The sequence below is a fragment of the Grammomys surdaster genome, unplaced genomic scaffold, assembly GCF_004785775.1.
Source record: "Grammomys surdaster isolate TR1022 unplaced genomic scaffold, NIH_TR_1.0 205, whole genome shotgun sequence".
In the NCBI taxonomy this organism is placed as follows: domain Eukaryota; kingdom Metazoa; phylum Chordata; class Mammalia; order Rodentia; family Muridae; genus Grammomys; species Grammomys surdaster.
This window is the reverse complement of record NW_021604650.1, coordinates 3,340,341-3,361,031: the sequence shown is the minus strand read 5'-3', so window position 1 is coordinate 3,361,031 and position 20,691 is coordinate 3,340,341. Positions and strand designations below refer to the sequence as shown.

The following is a 20,691-nucleotide window of genomic DNA, read 5'->3' as shown; positions in this document are numbered from 1 at the left end:
ATTTTTAGAAGTACCACTATTTGTCCAAGAGTGGCTCCTGGCCCAGGCCACACCTCAAGGCACACTTTGGAGTTCCTTTCTCCAAATGCTCACAGTTTCCATCTTGTGCCCTTTTGGTACACACTGACCCTTTGGGATGCTCTTGAGTTGTATTCCTGTGCAAGGATAGCCAGCTGTCCCATGTAATTATTCTGGTCTATGTCTAAGCCCAGTCCCAGGAAGCAGTTGTGACATTTCCTATATGGACCTGTGTCTTTGGGCTATCAGAATGGTACTAGCATGATAATACTGAATGGTTCAAGTTCTTCATGTAATACAGATCACAAAAAATGTTTGTCTGGGGCCACACACATCTATGGGTACCCTGCCCAGGGGCTGCCCATTGTGCCTTCTAGTTCTGCTTAGCAGCTCTGGGCCTGGACCAGAAGAGAGGATAAGGGCCTATTGTTTGTCCCTGGGCCCTGAATGGCACTTTGTTTTCCTCCTTCAGCTCCAGCCAAGTGGCTTTACTGTGGCTGTGGGCCCTGGTGTTACAGTCTCATCTCAAATAAAAAAGTCTATTCCCAGCAGACCTCATGCTGCTTACTTTTTGTTATGGGGGTGTACGGCTTCGAGCCAGCTAGGGGTCTTATGTTGTGGCTGCTGAGTAGGGGCCCATTTTAGGATCAAGAGAAGATACCTTCCCTGTCAAGTGCCTGGAGCTTAGGTCTAGGTGAGAGACCAAATAATAAATGTGGGTCTAGGTGAGAGAAGTATCTTCAGGAAGGGGATGGTAGGCCCTGGCGGGTGGGCCAAGTTGGAGGGCAAAGGCAGGAGATGTGGGTTGTGCTTCCCCTTTCCTCTCTGTCCTCCTACCCTCTATCTCTAGCCATCCACTGTCTGTACTAGCCCTCTAGTTGGAGGTCAAAGGAAGGGAAAGGTGGTGCAAGGCCGGGGAGTAGGGATCGTGCTGTTGGGTTTGGCAATCAGGAAGGAGCCTGTTCAGCCAGCTCTGTATTTGGAGGCAACCCATCCTGCAGGCACAAGTCAGCTCCCACCTGGCTTGTCACATCTGCTCACGGCTCTTCCTAAGTCACAAAGCAGGTGTGGCTGTTTACTTTATTCACTACCTCCAGTCCAGGAGGGAGTGCTGTCCTCACCCAGTGGTTCTTAGAGGGCTCTCCAGGCACTTGCAGGTCCTCAAGCCCCATCCAAGGGAAGCAAGGGAGTCTTCAGAGCAGAACGATTTTCCTAGCAGTACTAACACATTACTTTTCTTTTCACCAATGATATAAAATTCTGGAGATACCTTTTCAGGAATCAGCTGCACATAGGCCACCATCCCAGGCCCTTGCCCTCCACTTCACTCAACACTGGCCTTAATGAAGCAGATTCATTTAATCAACACTAATGTGCTGTGCTTGAGCACATGTTCTTGCCTTTCTGTGTGATGAAATGGGAACTAAGCACTCTACTTACCAGCTGTGGGGGGTATGGGAACCCGGTATGAGTTGCACAGTGAACTTAATGGGTTTTCAGAATGCACTGATGTAAAACTGTGGTTGTGACTGTGGATGCACAGATTTGAGTGCTTTCTGAACTTTTTTTCCCCCCAAAATTAACATTGATGAATCTGTTGCTTCAAAGGAAATAGCTAACAATTCATATGGCCTTGATGAAATTAGAGCTTGAAAGAACAAGTTAGAGTTTGTCCTGGGCTGGGTACTTTTAAAATACTGAAAAGCTTTTCCAACAACATTGACCTTGGTGATATTATACAGGTGGTGTGTTATTAATTCATTTCAATCTGTGCTGTGTTCCTCTCCAGAAGAACAGTGTAATGCAAGGAGCCAGTATTTTCCAGATGACCAGCACAGGAGATTACAAAATCATGTTGGTCAAAAGACCCATTTACAAGTTGAGAAAGGCCAGTGAATTTTAAAGTCATAGAGTAGGAAAAGTTCATGAGGTTTGAGATTTCCTGTCACAGTGAATTGCTTGTCTGCTGAGTTCAGATGTAATGTCAAGGGGAGTAGCCTCAGTCATCTAGAGGTTATTAAAATATCTTCTTCCTTTTGCAACTACATGTCTGAGCAAGTCTCAGTCTTCCTCATGATCAATATCACAGTAGATTAAACCATAAGTACATATGTGATAGGTGCTGAGGATTGAACCCTGGACTTCACACAAGTTAAGTCTTCATTAAAAAGTTGGTAAATTTAAAAATTTAAAAAAAATGAATTTTGGTAAATTTTTGTGGTGCTGGAGGTATAACCCAGGGCCTCATGCATGCTTCATAAGTGCTATATCACAAAATTAAACTAGAGCCCTAACATTTTTTTTAGAAATACAGCTTTACTGATATGTATTAATATGAAATGTACTGTGTGTGTCTGTGCCTGTGTGTGTTATGTATGGTAGTGGGTGTGTAAGCTAGAGGTTGATATCAGTTATCTTCATTGGTTGTTCTCCATCTTGTTTTTTGAGACAAGATCTCTGACTTAGGTTTTACCAATATGGCTAGATTGGCTGCCAGGAAGGCTCTGGAATCCTCCCGTCTCTGCCTCCGAGGGTTGTTACAGGTGCACACTGCTTCATGGAGCTTTTCCATAGGTGCCAGAGTTGAGCTCATGTCTTCTTAGTTCTACAGTATCGCTTTACTGACTTGTTTTTTGAGACTGGGTTAGAATTAGGATTGTCCAGGGAATGTGCATTTTAGTCTTAGCTATTTTTTGAGACAGGGTCTTACTTTGTATATCAAACCTGTCTGGGACTTACTATGAAACTCAGGCTGTCCTCATATTTGTGGCACTTTTCCTGCCCAAACCTCCATAGCTGTGGGATTATAGGCATGAGCTACCATACACAGCCCCCAACCCAACCCCTGCTTATGATTCAAGCTTCATTATGTAGTTCAGGCTGATCTTGAACTCAAGAGCTCAAGTGATCACCCTGTCTCGATCTCCCAAGCTGCAGGGACTGTAGGCACATACCACTGTGACTGGACTGGCTAGAATTTTCTTCCTATACTTTGTTTTGAGACTTGAACTTGACATGCCCCATCTCTGTCTTCAAAGTTGCTGTTATTACAGGCCTTACTGGCAAAATTCACCCCTTTAAACAGTGTGTAATTCAGTAATTTAAAATTCAGTAGTTATTTTTTTTTAGTATATTTACAAGGTTGTATAACCATCTTCACTATCTAATTCTAGAATATTCTTATCACCCTACAAGGAAACCCTGTACCCATTAGCAGTCACTCCTTGTTCATCTCTCTTCCCAGCTCCTGACAATTATTATGTACTCGGTGTCCCTGGACTTTGCTGTTTTGGATACTTCATTTAAGCGAGTTGTATTACTTGTGCCTTTTTGTATCTGGCTTCTTTTACATAGGTTGTTCTCAGGGTTCATCCACTTTGCAACAATATTTTATTTTTAAGTGCCTAAATATTTCATTGTATGACTGTCCCACATATTGTTAATCCTTAAGTAAGCTGATGGGTGTTTGGAGGGTTTCCACCTTTTGTCTATTGTGAACAATGCTGTTATGATTACTTGTGTACAAGTTTTTAGGTGGACATATATTTCCTGACATCCTATGTATCTAAGAGTAGAATTGCTGGCTCACATGGCAACTACTTCATTGTTTGAGGAGCCACCAGACTGTTTCCCAAGTGGCTGCATATTTTCTTCCCTACCAGCAGTATAGACGACTTTCAGTCTTTCTAGGTCCTCACCACTACTTACTGTCTTGATTTTTACCACACTCTAATGATTGTGAATTAGCCTTTTGCTTAGTTTGATTTATGTCTCCCCAGTGGCTAGGGATGTGGAGCATCCTTGCATGTGTTTATTGGCCTTTGTATATATCTTTCAAAGTATATATTTAAAGATTGTCATGGCAGCTGGGCATGGTGGCATATGCCTTTAACCCCAGCACTCAGGAGGCAGAGATAGGCAAGATCAGCCTGGTCTACAGAGTGAGTTCCAGGGCTGCCAGGTCTATAAAGAAAAACCCTGTCTCGTTGAGCTCCTGCTTCCCCCCCCCCCCAAATTGGCATAATGCTGAGTCTGTAGATCAGTTTGGGATGTGTCTCCATAGTCATCTGTGAACATGAGCATGTTTCCTTTGATTCAGATCAGACCTTTAGTTTCTTTAAATAATATATTGTAACTTTCAGTGTGTAAGTATTTGCTGAGTCTGTTCCTCAGTATTGCATTGTATTTTCAGTGCTTGTGTTATTCTCTGTTTAGATTTTACTTTGTGTTGTTTAACTTGCTCCGCACTTTGACTCTTTTCAGCTAGACTGAGGATGGGACTGGGTCTTGTAGAATGCTACTTCAAAGCAAGTAGTTTGTACTTTATTTTTTGTTCCCACTGCTTCTGTGAAAAAGCCATCTCTCTTCTGATGATGCTCAGGATGGTGGGGTGACTTTCCTTGAGACACAGCTCTGGCTAGTGGAAGCAGATTGAAGAATAGGATTTTTATTTTGCAGCCCATTGCTTCCTCCAGTCATCACCCTACATAGGACTGTTGCTCTGTTCTTAAACTCCTAAAACTTGTATCTGAGTTTCTTCCTCTTATACATTGCAGCCCAAGGCATGATAGAATGGATTGTGGCCAGTCTCACAAAGACTGGATATTGGGGAGTCACTGTATTGGGGACCTGTAATGTGCCAGGATCTCCCAGATGTTGCAGAAAATATCTTACATTGATGAGTTCTTATAGCAACTCCATAAGATTATTTGATCATTCTGCTTCTATAGATCAGGAAAAGAGTCTCAGCAGTGGTGGTGCACGCCTTTAATCCCAGCACTCGGGAGGCAGAGGCAGGCGGATTTCTGAGTTTGAGGTCAGCCTGGTCTACAGAGTGAGTTCCAGGACAGCCAGGGCTACACAGAGAAACCCTGTCTCCAAAAAAAAAAAAAAAAGAGTCTCAGCAGGTAATATAAATTTCTATGTTGTGGTGACCTCCAACCATAATATTATTTTGTTTGGTACTTCATAACTGTAATTTGCTACTGTTGTGACTCATAATGTAAATATTTTTGGAGATAAAGGTTTGCCAAAGGGATTGTGACCTTCAGGTTGAGAACCACTGCTCACTGCTCTAGAGGAACAGAACTGAAAGAATGAGTCTGAGCACATATATATGGAATTTATTAGAGAGACTTACAGGCTTGGTTGGCAACAATGGTTGGGTACTAGTGGAAAGTCCAAAAATGTTGTAGTTGTTCAGTCCATGAGACTGGTCATCTGAGTTGGTCTTTAGTATACTCCAGAATCCAAGGGAGTAGGCTCTAATGTCAGTGTAAAATGAGCTTGCCAGTGAGTGCAATGGCACATAGGCTAAGAGCAAGCACATCCTTCTTCCATGTTCTCTCTCTCTCTCTCTCTCTCTCTCTCTCTCTCTCTCTCTCTCTTCTCTCTCCTCTCTCTCTCTCTCTCTCTCTCTCTCTCTCTCTCTATATACATATATATATATATATATATATATATACACATATGTATATATACATATATATATGTATATGTGTGTGTGTGTATATATACATACACACACAATGATTTAATCATGGGGGAAATAAAACCTAAGTACTGGTGGTACACATCTTTAGTTCTACCATTGTCAAGGCAAAGCCAGACAGAAATCTGACCAGGACAGCTTAGTCTACAGAGTGAGTTCCAGGACAGCCATGCTACACAGATGAAACCTGTCTTGAAAAACCAAAAAGAAAAAGCCCTCACTGGCTAATTGGGTTTTAGTTAATTGTAGATGTAGTTACGTTGATAACCAAGAAATAGCTATCACAGACTATAGTTAAAACAATTCTGAAGCTTAAGCTGTGGCACTAGGAGAGGGGATGACGACTCCATATAAACTGTGTATAAGAGACAGGATTGAGGACTTCATGGAGATGGAGAAGCCCTATTAACACTGGTTGGGTTGGATCAATCCAGAAGCCTTTATTCCCTGGTCTAGAACTATCACTACTTAACTAGAGGCACCCTTCGGGGGATAGTGAGACAGTAGAGGCCTGGAAGCCTCAACTCAGTGGCCCCCATTGTCAGTGGCGAATGGCCCTGTGGTGATAAACTCTGAGGGGTGGAATGACCCTGGTGGTGGACTTTGGTAGTAGACACTCATTTGATACTTGCAGGGCTTACCTCTGTCAGCACATGGTAAATTTGTTAAATGTGGTGTTCATTGCTTTCTGTTTCTCTACAGCACATAGTGCTGTGTAGTGGGGTCTTCCTTACACTTTCTAAATAAAAGAATAAAAGAAGTTCTCCCTGCCTTCTACACAGAAGTCAAATTCAGTGTGTCTTGGCTGGATTGGGGGTTGGTAGGCAAAGAGTATTGCCTTTAGAGGGGCCCAGCTGCCCTGGTAAAATGATCAGCTTTTATAAGTTGGAAGTGAAGTGAGGACAGGAAGGACTGGGACAGGTACAAAAGTCTGTCTTGTCAGCATTCCCACTCCCGAAGCTGAGCTTCCAGTGTCTCATTCCTAGCTCAAGATCACCAACTGGCTTGATAGCAGCAGAGAATGACCTAGCTTCTCTTTTATGGAGCCAAACAAACCTCCTCTTTTTTCACAGATGAAGAAACAAACAAAAGCATCTATCTTCTGTATCCTTGGCTTCTGCATTGAAGAGATCAAAAATATTGGGAAAATATGTTAATGTTATCCCTGTCATATGGTATACTGTTAGTCCAGTGTTGGTTGCTGGCTATGTCTGTACTGAACACAAACAGACTTTTTTTTGGCCATCATTTCCTAAATAATACAGTATGGCAGTTATTTACATAGTATTTGCCTTGAGTCAGGTGTGAGTCGTTGAGACGGTTTGAGTATATGGACAGATGGATAGGAAGCCCCAAGCATGAAGCACATTATTTTTTGCAGATCGGTTTCGATATCTGAAACAGCCTTAGAATAGATCCTGTTCTGTCTCCAGACAATTGCTGTACTGTTGGTGTTTTGGGGTATTTTACAACTGAAAAAAAAAGATTTATTATTTATTTGTATGTATGTGTGCCTGCATGAGTTTCCAAAAGAAGCCATCAGTAGGAATGGAACCTAGGTTCTCTTGAAGATCACTAAGTGCTCTTAACTGCTGAGCCATTCCTCCAATCTCATATTATTTTGGAGGGTGGAGGGAATGCTAGATATTTTTATATCAAAATTGAAAATAACAGAATGAACAAGTGTCAGGCCCCTGTCTTCCCTCCCAACCTGATGCATATAACTTGGTCCATCTGCCACCAAAATTAGAATATCACCGTGTTGAGCCTAAGCATTGTCAGTATCCCCAGAGCACTCTGGAAAAGAGATATCTTTTTCCTACCTGAGGCCTATTCCTCACCAAGGGAGACTCACCCCAGAGCTGGTGCCTTTTCTCAGCTAGATTGAACAAATCAAGTACTTTAGATTTGGATGGCAGGTATGTTCATGAGGTTCTCAACTCTCCCCTCAGTACAATGGAGGTAACTGTACAATGGGTAATCATACATTTTACCCATGGTATGAGAATGTTGATATAACATATCAAAAGGAATTCTTAAGAGAGTGGTCAAGATCTGTTGTAGACATGTCTTCTCGCCATTTGTGGTTCTTAGCCTTGTTCCTAGGTGGTGCTCAGGCCTCAGAGGACCAGACTTTCCAGTCCCATATCTATCCACTGACTAATCCCCAGCAGAAATTGTCATAGGCCACAGCAGCATGAGGAACAGGGCTTCTCAGTGCAGCTTTCTAGATGATCCTTTCAACTCATTATTCCTGGGCTTAGCTTTGTTTTGAGTAACTAAGGTTCACCTTCCAGAATCAATGTTTACTTGGCTTTGTGGAAGTACTCTTTCTTGGTGGACAAGAGAGGAAGTGGAAGCTGATATTATCAGCTCTAACAAAAGATGGAGAAGAGATGGAGGCTTGACATTGCCTTGGGGTCCTGGAGGGTTCAGCTTCTACCGGCTCTTCAGAAGAATTGCATCTAGGCTGTGCCTACCTAGGGCCTGGGCCCAGCTCAAAGAAATCTGTACTTTATTAGCAGCTTCTGTGGATGTGGCCAGAACCAGGCTGAGCCCCTTTTGAGCAATTACCCTTTAGTTCAGAAGGTCACACAAAAGAGAGCAGTGGGCTGTGCTGTCCCAAGTAGCATTGTCAAAGCTCAGCTGGGTGCTTTGTTTTTTATGATGGCTATGTGCCTAGCAGGAGGAGCCCTGCCTGTCCTTGCCCAGTGGTCTTGGGGCCAATAACACAAAAGCAATCTTTGTATCATATAGCATTTAATAGGGTATTTGCTAATGAAATCTAGTACAAGCACACAGACCTTAGGTAATGTGGCCTGGTGAGGGATTTATCTTTTGGCCCCAGCGGGAGAAAGGACCATCATATCATCTGTTCTCTGGTGGACAACCTGAGTCTCAGAAGGAAAAACGCTCTTAGCCTCCTCTGCTGCTTCTCCTAGACCAGCTGCCTCATCTCTTTCCCGGCTGGTTTTCCCAGTCCTCCACTTTTGAAAATTCACATGTCATTGCCATTTTCTCCTTCCACAGGAACCTACCAAACCCAAGTGGCTTCCGACTACCTCTCCAGGCTCTTGGAGAAACCTGGTTTTGGTTTTTGGTTTGAGGCCTCTGAGTGAGTGAGTGTGTGTGTGTGTGTATGTGTGTGTATTCACATTGTGGCCATTGTTACTCTCTATAGAACAGATAGCTTTCTAGCAAGAAAAGGCGAGGAGACATTCTTGGTACAGATCTTAAGGATGGGAATCGAGTAGAGGGTGGACTATATCATTGCTCAGGGCCTATGGGAACATCTGTGGTTGGAGATGGCAAAACCCTGCTTGATAATGAAGATAGATCGTGTCTCAGATTTTGGATAGAAGGATATGGGCGGTAGACACAAAACTCTAGGCCAGCCTGCCTTTATGTAGTAATGGCTTGTTGGAGGAAAGCAACAAGGGTCTCTTGTGAAACTGGCACAGCTACCAGAGGCAGGTCAGGGGAAGGTCTGTTCTTAGTCTGGCTCCAAATCAGAGCCACCTTGGGCTGTGAAGTGATGTCTGTGGCTAATGGAGCTGAAGGCCTAGCTTCCTGGGGGCATGTGGATGCTGGAAGTTAACGGTAACTTTATAAGGCTGAAGGTCTAATGGATAGCAGTGAGGGAAAGTGCAGCCACTGGCCTGTGACTAGCACTCACTGCTCCATGCAGCGTCAGAGAGCTCTCATATTTGTTTGGGAGGAAAATTTTCCCTCACTTCAGGAGGAGAGCCGATAAGGCCCCATGTCTTCTGGCTCTTTATCTAAACTGCTAACAGCCCAGATGCCTGCCAAGTCATGGGATAGCAACTCAAGGAGATGGGAAGTGGTGTGTGTGTACCTGTGTGTTCAGGAGGCAGAAGAGGGTGGAGGTCAGCATGCTTTAATTGTTTTCCTCTGTCAGGCCCTAAACCAAACCGCACACCAACACTTAATAGGGACTGTATGTTTTCTCAGTGTGGGCTAGAGAGGACAGGTGATTTACTCCTATGGCTTATATTCTCTGTTCAGGAAACCTATGGTTAGGAGGAGATCTGAGGCAAAACCACAGTCTGTATTAATCTGAATTAATCTGGAATGATCTGTTTTCCCCTGGATACCGAGAATTGAACCAGTGACCTTAATGCATGTTGGTTAAGTGCTTTGTCACTGATCTACATCCCCCAGCCAGAATGATCCTGATGAGAATGAAGTCAGTTTCACAAGCATCCTCTATCTATTCAGTTTATCTGCAATTCTAACAGCGCTCAGGTTTTGTGAAAGGCTCTGTCAAGACTGAAGGAATGAACGCTTCTTCCTCTACTTTTGTGTGGGTCCTTCCCTTAACCTTTGTACACCTTCTGCTGGTGCCATTGGTGCCTCTTACCACATGTTATCTACCTCAAACTGCCCTTTCTGTGACACAAGTGTTCCCATTGCCCCAGAAAATCCTGCCACCTGCCTCGGATATTTTTTGAGCTCTTGCCAGGTGACATTTCAGTATTATTCATTTGCCCCTGCCCAGCACTTCACCAGTTTTGTTCCTGCCGTGGTTTCTCCACCTGGCATTCCTACATCCCACATGGCCTTTGTTTCCCGTTCTTGGGAAGTGTGTTTTGAGAAGAAAACAGCTGGGGTGTGCTGGGTTAAGCTCTGTAGGCCTGAGCACTGCTTTACTAGAGAAAGAATGGTTGGGGGACTTGAGGACACATGGCTCCTTTCTAGCTTGCCAAGGTTCAACTCTCTGTCATAGTTTTGCCTGTCACCTCTGTGCTGATCACCTCTAGTCATTCTGGCACCTCTCTGCACTGAGCTGATGATCTTTTCAGGTCTGACCTCAGCCTGGAAATCAAGCTTTGCTTGATGTGTGTGATTATTAGTTGGTAGCGTGTTTACTTCCCTGCCAAGGGCAGTTTACATGGATTCTCATAGCAATCTTCCCAAATGAATATCTGAGGCTGAATTATTCTTATTTTAAAGTTTCAGGCAAGTGAGCTTCCCCCAGGCAACCTGGTTTATAAACACTGGGGGTAGGGAATTAAGGTTTGCTGGACCCTGACCTGAAGCAGAGCCTCTGCAACAGGACGTGTTGGGGGTTGTTTTCTCAGTCTGGTACACTTGCTGAGCACGTGTTAGAACCCCGTGAGCCAGGGTTTTCTGCAGTGGCTCTGCCTCTGTGACCCTTTCTTTCAGTTTCCTCAGCAACATCTCAGCTTCTCCCAGCGCTCGATCCTTCCATGTGTGGGACCTTTGCTACTTTCTCTTGTGTGACGTACTTTCTCATATACAAACTGTTTCAAACTCCTAACCGTTTGAGATTTTAAGTTTCTGGGAGCAGATTTTAAGCAGACTCCATGCTTCATCTTACTCTCAATCCCACAACAGTGATATTGTCAAAATAATCAATAAGATGGCTTTGATCACACAGCATTTAGTCATCATCCTTTGGGTATGAATTATCATTTATAGTCAATGAAGACACCAGACAAACAGTCTACAGATGGTTTGAGATTTAACTTAGCTCAGTGGTAGAGCATTTAGGCCTGGGATTTGGTCCTTAGCTTGGAGGTGAGAGTGATAGACATGGATAGAAAAGATGGGACAAAATCACAATCAGCAGGTTTATGAGAAAATGCTCGTCATCAGTATTCAGCAAGGAAACGCAATCAAAACCAGGAGACACCTCCTCCCTCCAGTTAGAATGAGTGTTATCAAAGGGACAAATAAAGCGGGTCACGTAGCAACATGCTGTAGTCCTGGCAATCGGAAGGTAAAAGCAAGAGGATCAGTTCAAGGCTAGCCTTGAGTACACAGAGTTCCAGGACAGCCTAGACTACCTGAGACCCTCTTGAAAAACAAGAGCAGTAACAACAAAAACAAAACCAAGTGTTGGTAAAGGGTGTGGGGAGAGGGAGTCCTGCACATTGTTGGTGGGAATGTAAACTAGTGCAGTCACTTAACCAGTGTTTGAAGCTTTAAGAACTTAGTACTATTAAGGAACTATCGCTGAGTCATGGTGGCACACACCTTTAGTCCCAGCACTCAGAGGCAGAGGTCAGAGGATCTCTGAGTTTGAGGCCAGCCTGGTCTATACAGCAAGCTCCTGGATAGCCAGAACTACATATTGATACCCCGTCTCAACAAAACAAAACAAGCAAATTACCGTATGAATCAGCATTCTCACTATTGGATATATTATTATATATAATCTATAATATAATACGTATTGATCTTATGCTTTTAATATATTCAGAGTTTTAATTCAATTTTTTAAAGTTCTGAAGTCAACATGGAAAAATCTTAAAGTTTACTAAAAATGTGCAATATTTAGAATATAAAGGACTAGGTGGGCTTGGTGGCACATGCTTTTACTTCCAGTATTTGGAAGCCAGGGGAAGGTGGATCTCTGAGACTGAGGCCAGCCTCATTTAAGTAGTGAGTTCTAGGACAGCCATAGCCACATAGTGAAACCCTGTCTCAACTAGTAAAGTGCTTATTATTGTATAAGAATGAGGACCAGAGTTTGAGGTGCAGAACCCACATAAAACTGGGCCTTTTTATACCCAGCTGGAGTGATAGTTCAGCTGTTAAGTGCACCTCCTACTCTTTTAGAGGCTCCTGGGTACAGTAGGGGAACGAACCAATTCTTAGTTCACTTCCTTGTTAGCTATAGCCACTGCCCTGGCTCACAGGCCTCTTTTTCTAGATCTTATAGCATGGGAAGATCCTGGCTCCAGGAGAACATTTGCATTCCAATACAATTTTATCTTTGTTCAATTAAGTATGTTTGGAACCCACACTATGAGCAGGCACCAGGCCAGGTTCCTTGGATGGGAAAACGGGGGTTCTGAAATTAAATGGAAGTAATAATTCTGGCATTTGCCACTTTCTGTGGGTCTCGAGTAGCCTCATTTTTCTTATCAGTAAAATTTGGGTTGATTATATCCCTGTGGGATTTTGGGAAAAATTAAGTGAGCTAAAAGGTGCCTGGCATAGAGTAGGGAGGAAATGAGTTCTATTGCTTTGCTCCTGTAGCTAGTTGTATATGCCACATTTACATAACAAAGATGAGGCAGATGTGTGTGGGGGTGGACAGCAGACCCTTTATCCTTCAGTTAGGGCCCAGGATGCCTGAGTCCTCATAGTTTCAAACTCTTACCTATACACTACATTTGAATAAGTCAGGCAAGGCATAAATCAACAATATTTGTTATAACAAAACTTATATGACTGTGGTCTTCCTCAAAATATTTTGGTTTGTTCTTTTGGTGGTAGTTGTTTTGAGACAGAGGTTCACTATATAGTCCAAGCTGTCCTAGAACTCCAGCCCTTTTGCTTCTGTCTTCGAAGTGCTGGAAGTGTCACATACACACACACGTGCATGCACACACACACCCGCCCCCATTTTCAAAAGCTCTGTCCTCGCCCTCCTAGTGCTGCTCTGAGATGACACAGACCTAGTGATGGCATGAACAAGGTACTTACCCTAGTACTGGTGGCACTGACTTTTTGCAGTTTGAGATACAGCATCAAAATTATTTATTTTAATTTAATTTCTTTTTTCTTCTTCATTGTTTCACAAATACAATCTTTTTTTGTTTGTTTGTTTGTTTGTTTGTTTGTTTGTTTTTCAAGACAAGTTTCTTTGTGTAGTCCTGGATGTCCTGGAACTCAATCTATAGACCAGGCTGGCCTCAGACTTACAGAGATCCACCTGCCTCTGCCTCATGAGTGCTGGGATTAAAGGCCTGCACCACCACCACTTGACAACACATAGAATCTTTCTCGCGGAAGATCTTAGCAAACTTAGCCTATGATTTTCTTTCCTTATTAAATCAAGAACTGTTATTTAAAGGAAGCATATTATGGCCTTCTGCTGCTCTTGCACTTGGGACCATTGGTAAGTAAGTGACGGTTGCCTGAGCAAGAGTGCTGTGTTACTAGAACAGTTTTCAGTAATTTAGACTTCAAGTGACTAGCAGGTTTGTAACAGATGCAGCATAGATTTGCTGAACAAGAGGTGATTCAAGTCTACCCAAGGATGAGCAGAGCCAAGAGAGATCTCATATTACTCAGAGTGCACTGATTAAAAACTAAATTAAAAATTGTGGAGGCTGGAGAGATGGCTTAGCGGTTAAGAGCACTGACTGCTTCCAGAGGTTCTGAGTTCAATTCCCAGCAACCACATGGTGGCTCACAGTCATCTATAATGAGGTCTGGTGCCCTCTTCTGGCCATACAGGCACACAGGCAGGCAGAATACTCTAGACATAATAAATAAATACATCTTTTAAAAAACCAAAAAACAAATCCTTAAAAATTGTAGCTGGTGATGGTGCATGCTTTTAATCCCAGCACCTGTGAGGCAGAAGCAGGCTGTGAGTTCCAGGACAGGCAGGGCTACCAGAGAAACCCTGTCTCAAACAAAACAAAACACAACACAAAAACCATGGGCACTGGAGAGATGGCTCAGCAGTTCAGTACATGTATTGCTTTTACAGAGGATCTAAGATCTGTTCTATCCCCCAACTCTGACAGCTTACAACCACCTGTAATTCCAGCCTCTGCGTGATAGTGATCAGAGACAAAGCATCTTCAGGGAACTTCACTCATGTGTGCATGCTCACAAATGCCTTCTTTCTTACTGCTCCCCTGTTGGAGTAGAGCCCACCATGATAGTTTCTGGGGAAAGTGGCTAGCTATCTTAGTTAGGGTTTCATTGCTGTGAAGAGACATCATGATCATGGCAACTCTTATAAAAGAAAACATTTAATTGGGGCTGGCTTACAGTTTCAGAGGTTTAGTGGTCCATTATCATCATGGCGGGAAGCATGGCAGCATGAAGGCAGACATGGTGTTAGAGGAGCCAAGAGCTATACATCTTGATTCTAAGGCCATAGGAGGAGACTGGATTCCATGCTGGGCAGAGGTCGACTATAGGAGACTTGAAAACCCACCACCACAGTGACACACTTACTCCAACAAAGTTATAACTCCTAATAATGCCACTCACTATGGCCAAGCATTCAAACATATAAGTGTTGTAATAGGGGTCATTCCTATTCAAACCATGACACAAGCCCTAGGTTTTGTTTTGGTTTTTTGAGACAGGTTTTTTCTGTGTAGTCCAGGCTGCCTTGGAACTCATTCTGTAGACCAGGGTGGCCTTGAACTCACAGAGATCTGCCTGCTTCTGCCTCCTGAGCACTGGGACTAAAGGTGTGCATTACATGGCCCAGCTAGCCCTAGTCTTACTAAATTTGTTTAAGAGGCAGGGTTTTGCTGTATTCCCCGGGCTGGCCTCTAGAGTTGTGCTTCCCCCACCCCTGTGTGCTTGTGTGTGTGTGTGTGTGTGTGTGTGTGTGTGTGTGTGTGTGTGTGTAAGATAGAGACTGAGAGACTGAGACTCACTGTGTAGCCTAGAAACTCACTATGTGGACCAGGCTGACCTAGAACTCACAGAAATTGTCTCGGTATTCCCAAGTACTGGGACAAGCATGCCTCTGCCTGCAGGGTTTATTTTTTGCTTTGTTTTTGGTGGGGAAAAGAATTTTGAAGACAGGGACTCACTATGTAACTGTGACTGTCCTGGAACTCTCTGTAGACCAAGCTGGCCTCTAACTCACAGAGATCCATCTGCCTCTGCCTCCCAAATTCTGGGATTAAAGGCCTGCACCACTACACCCATGCCTCCAGTGTCTTAATCCTTCTTCCTCCAGAACCTCCTGTGTGCTAGGGTAGACATGTGTGTACTACCACATCTGGCTTACTTTATTGTTTTACTTTCATACATGATCTGTAGCTAGATGGACAGAAACATTTCAGGTTGGGAGTCATTTTTCTTTGACAAGTTTGAAGTTATGCTTTGTACTTTTGTAGTGTCTCAAATTGCTGAGAAATCCAAAACCTTTCTGATTTGTGACTGCTCTGCCCTGATGAGCAGCAGCACATCTTGGTATTGGTGTATTCATGACACTCCCAACCAGCCCTTCCCTTTCTTCCCTGGGAATTCCTTGAATTATTATTAATTTTTTTCTCCTTATTTTCACCACTCTCTGAAACTCATGTTATTTTGCTTTTTGATCTCTTGAACTGACCCTCTCATCTTGTCCCCTCTGCCTGGCTTATGTGCTGTTTCTTTGTCTTTTTGCTTCAGTTTCTAGATTTCCCTTCACCTTAGCATTTCACCTTACCAACTCTTCTATTGATGTTTTTGTTTGTTTCCAACATACTTTTAATTTCCTAGTGCCCTTTTCCCTGAGTAGTTCTTTAAGAACACATGTATAATATCCCATTGTTTTGGGGATATGATCTTATTTCCCTGAGGATTTTAATGATACGCTTTTTCTTCTTCATGCATAGTCGACTGCCTCTAAATTGCTTTTTTTCTTGCAACTTTCTTTCTGTCTTCTTTGAATAAATCAGCCCAATGATCTTACCTTGCCTAGATGTTTTAAGAGTGGGAGACTCAAAAGCTGCCTGAGTCCAAAGTGCATGGGACTCAGTTTTGTCATATGCTAGGTTAGGTGATGAGGTGGGCTATTTGTGGGGTCTTACATCCAGAAATCTTTCCCCTTCTCTTACTCTAGGTATTCTAGGAATGGTATGTGGGAGGGGGTAAAATACAGAGACATTTATCTTCAATTCCTAGCCCTGTTTTTGCAAGATCTTCAGTCTTCCACTATGTCTTGTGCCCTACCTCAGTCTAGAGGCTCCTGCTTTTCTCCAGAGAGTGAGTTCTGTTCTCCCTGGGGTGATTAGGAGGATGTAGTTGTCTAACTGTTCAGCGTTCACTCCACCCATTGTTTCAAAATATCTGTTGTTTCCCTGGCTAACATGGAGTCTGAGGTGGAGGTGGGATATAATCAGCCTTTGAGGCTGTGAGATCCATATACCTGACCTGTATTCTGGCTTTCTTGGTTATGTTACTCTTATCACCTCTCCTGTTATCTCTGTCCTATCTAGAGGGAAAGGAGATGATTAAATCATAGAGCAAAGGCAGGTGGGCTGGATGTACAGGATCCAGGAAGTGGAAGGATGATGGAGACAGGCTGGAAAGCAGGTTGGTCATCATGAGCTCAGCCTAGAACTGCCATATGGACATCTTACCTACTAGTGGCTCCTGCAGTGACAGTTACAAGAATATTACAATAGTACAGGTCATCAGAAGAGATAATGTAGGATGGGTTTTCAGAAGTGGAAGGCAAGATGATGTAAGGGACTTCTGCAGTAGATGATGGGTGAGGGAGAGAAGTGCTGATGCTGCTGCTATAATGTGGGCCTTGGGGAGACAGGGTTGAGAAAGACCAGAGGGGGCTTTGTGTGCTTGTAGGAACATGATGGAGAAGATGAAGGAAAGGCCAAGTTCAGCTATAGAAACGATAGATGTTTGGCCTGTATATCAAAACACTGTAGTTTTAAACCCCCATACTTCAACTTTCAAAAGTCCAGTGTTGATTGGGAGGGAGCAAGGAAATCAGTCCCTTAGAAGATAGAGGGACCACTTTTGAGTTGTTAAAAGTAATTAAAACATTTTTATTTTGGGATGCTCTCAGTAGCTTCTTAGGTGCTGTATACATCTACGCATCAGCAGAGGGCCTTGTTTCCCATCTTTCTTAGCTCTTCCTCCCACTTTGATGGAATTAAACCCTTTGTGTTTTAAGCCCTTAAATAGAGAAAGAAATTTCTTACTTTGAATTCTGTAGCAAAAAAGGAAGGTAGAGAAGGGGTTTTGTTCATTGGCCCACTGTGGAGGTATTATGTCATTGGGTAGATAAGATAGGTGAGGAAAGAGTCCTGATGAGAGGGTTTTCTAATTCCTAAGGAATAAATATACCAGCTATGGCTACTTTCCATCGAGTGACATGATGCCATTGAAAATGGAGCCAGAGAGCAGTATGCACAGTCTGGTAGACCAGCAAGAAGAGCAAGACCAGCCCAGTGGCTCCCTGTTAGCAGCTTGTGGTAGCAGCAGAGCCTTGTCTTTGGTCTGACTTGTTCTGAACACCATCTCAGCAAACAAGACTTCTCCCTGCTGCAACCCCAGCCTCTCTGATACACCTTTGGGGTGGAAGTGGTGATGTAATCAGCGTTCTTCCCCTTTGCCTTATGCCACCTTGGCAGCACCCACAGATCCACCATTAATACTCAGTACTACTCCAAGTACAAACAGCCTCCGTTTGAGTGAAGGCTGACTATGTGACAGGCAGTGGCCGAGGCACTTTATGTACCTCAACTCATTTGATCTCTCCTTAGCAACCATCAGAGGTAATTACTATCAACTCACACTTTATAGGGAAAAAAATTGAGGCTCAGTGGTGAAGCAGCTTCTTCAGAATCTGTGGAGCTGATTCAGATCCAGGCAGCTTGACTCCTAAGGTGTAGACACTGGGTTTGCCCTGGGAATTCTCTCTGCTAGTTTCCTTTTCTTCCCCTGTAGGATCTCAACTCTAATGGTTTGTTAGAGTTGTCAATAAACTGCAGGATACCTTGGTAAACTTAAATTGTGATTAAACAACAAATATTTATGCAGTATAAATATATTCTTATTATATAGGATAAACTTATATTTAAATATTTTTAGTGTTTGTCTGAAATTCAGGCTTTTTTTTTTTTTTTTTTGGCAGTGTTGGGAATGCCTGAACAAGGGTCTTGCTGGTAGACAAGTAATCTACTACTGAGCTACATCAGGTCATCAAAGCTAGATTTCAACCAAGCATTTTACATTTATTTCACTGATTCTGTTATCAGCCCAGCACACTTTTGTTTGTTTGTTTGTTTGCTTGGTTTGAGATAGGGTATCATAGAGCATAGGTCGGCCTCAAACTTGCTAAGTAGTTAGAATTAACCTTGAGTTTATGATCTTCCTGCCTAGCCCCTTCCAAGTGCTAGGATGATAACCATCTACCACTGGCTTGGAAGATTGGTGAGGTATGGGAGCCATAGTCATGCTGTTGGGTTTTGTGGCTCAGTGGTACTGGGCTTCAAACTGCTGACTCTTGGTACATTTTAAACTAGAACAGGCTTAGTGTCTGAACCCCACTCTTGCTTTTTATCTTTAAAGAAAGACTATAGGGCCAGGCATGTTTGTAGATAGTGGCAGCTCACCCCTGTAATCCCAGCACGTGGGAGGTAGAGGCAGGAGGAACACTGAAAGTTCCAAGTTAGTCTAGTCTACATAGCAACCTCTAGACCAGCTAGGGCTGTGACCCTGTCTCAAAGTAACAACAACAGCAATGCCAGTGACCGTAGCACTCTACAGAAACATGTCAGATTATAGCCAGAAAAGTGTTTCTTTCCAAAACAAGGTGACCACAGCAGAGATCTTGTCTGCCACCAGTCTTAGCTTTTCCGCAAGAGTCACTTGACCTCAACCTCCTTGTTTGGAAAGTGAATTTCTTAAACTCCCTCAGAAGCAAGTGCTGCTGCATCTGCTTATCTAATGGGCCAGATGTTGTCTTTAAGTTTAATCTTGATGCAGCTTGACCTCATTATCCCTGTTCTTGGAGCAGCTGTGGCAGGCGGGCAGCTTACATGTCAGTAGGAGGCATGCCGTTTGCTCATGGTTTGCCCTGGGATGATGGTCTACTCTTTTTGGCTGTGTCTCCTGGATGGTGACATCTGTGCCTTAGGCTAGTAGCAGAGATTTTAAAAACTGTGTCAGTCATTGGATAATGTCCCTAGCCAGATACTGGGAAATTTTACAATTGGACTGTCCCAGAAAACTTGTTCTTTCAAGGAGGTGTTCTTGCTTGATTCAAGGCCAGCCCTTACTCAAGCCTGGAGCTTGCCCCATCTCATATTTTCTTTCTCACTTCAACTCTTCCTTTTCCCTAACGTCTGCTAGACATTCTCCATGCAAGAGGGAGTCTGCCACATAGGTAATGGAGAATGGATTTGGTTCTGGACTAATACAAACATTTATTACAGCTAGCAAGAAAAGGACAACTAGATCAGCGGGAAAATGGACAAGTGAAATGAACATGCAATTCACCAAAGAGTAAAACTCAAAAGATATCCATGACCTTGAGCTCATCTCCAGCTTCTCTAATAGAGACCTCACAGTGCAAACAAAACAGGAGCTGGGGATTAGATCTCTGATGGTGTGCTTTCCAACAAATACAAGGCTCGGGGTTAGCATTGAGCACATACACAAGCGAAATGAATGTAAGCAAAATATTTTATACCTACAGAATTGACAGAAGTCAAAAGTCAGACATTGTAGGAGTAAGTAATGACTCTAGGGGATATATAGGAGTCCACTGTCCTTCACTGGCTGCCCAAACTGTTAGAACAGTGCTTTAGAGAGTGAGAGTTTGCTATGCTGTCTGATGCAGCAGTTCCAATGGCACATCTGTTTCTAAGAGAAATTCTTACATGCCTTTGATAGAAGTCAAGGCTTTTCTTTTGTCGTTTTAAATTTTATTTTACTTTATATGTATAGGTGCTTTGACTGAACATATGTCTGTATACCACATGAATGCCTACTGCCTACTGAGGCCCAACAGGTAGTATGATCTCCTGGGACTGGACTTAAAGATGGTTGTGAGCTGCTATGTAGGTGCTGGGAATTGAACCTGGATCCTCTGGAAGAACAACTAGCATTCTTCTTTTTAAAGATATATTTATTCTTTAAAAGATACATTTTTCTTTTTCTTTTAAAGATACATTTATTTCTTTAATAATTTTATTCTTATTTTATGTGCATTGATGTTTTGCCTGTGTGTATGTCTATGTGAGGGTGTTAGGTCCCCTGGAACTAGAGTTACTGCCATGTGGATGCTGGGAATTGAACCTAGTCCTCTGGAAGAATGGCCAGTGCTCTTAACCCCTGAGCCATCTCTCCAGCCCCAGCTTTTCATTTTTAATTTCTGGTTGGTTTGTTTTGAAACAGGGCCTCATATAGTCCAGGTTAGCTTCAAATTTGTTATTTAGTTGAGGATGGCCTTGAACTCCTGATCTCCTGCCTCTTTCCCCCTTTGTGTTGGGATTACACCACCAAAGCTGTCCATTTTTTGGACATTGTAATTGGTTTTATTATGACTTTTTAATCATTCACGAAAATGGAACAGTTAGTATATTAAATTCAGTTTGCTTGTTACCTTAGCGTTAAGAATTACAGTTTTATCAATCTGTATGCTGTGGTTCTTTTAGCTTTAAAAAGAAGAAGCAAGGATCTGTCAGCACCGC

General features: G+C 43.1%; 1 protein-coding gene across 4 annotated transcripts in view; it reads left to right on the top strand.

The window, feature by feature from the left end:
* The window catches only part of Pc (pyruvate carboxylase), a 107,819-nt gene that overhangs the window by 42,324 nt on the left and 44,804 nt on the right, over nt 1-20,691 (top strand). The gene's annotated exons all lie outside the window — the stretch shown is intronic.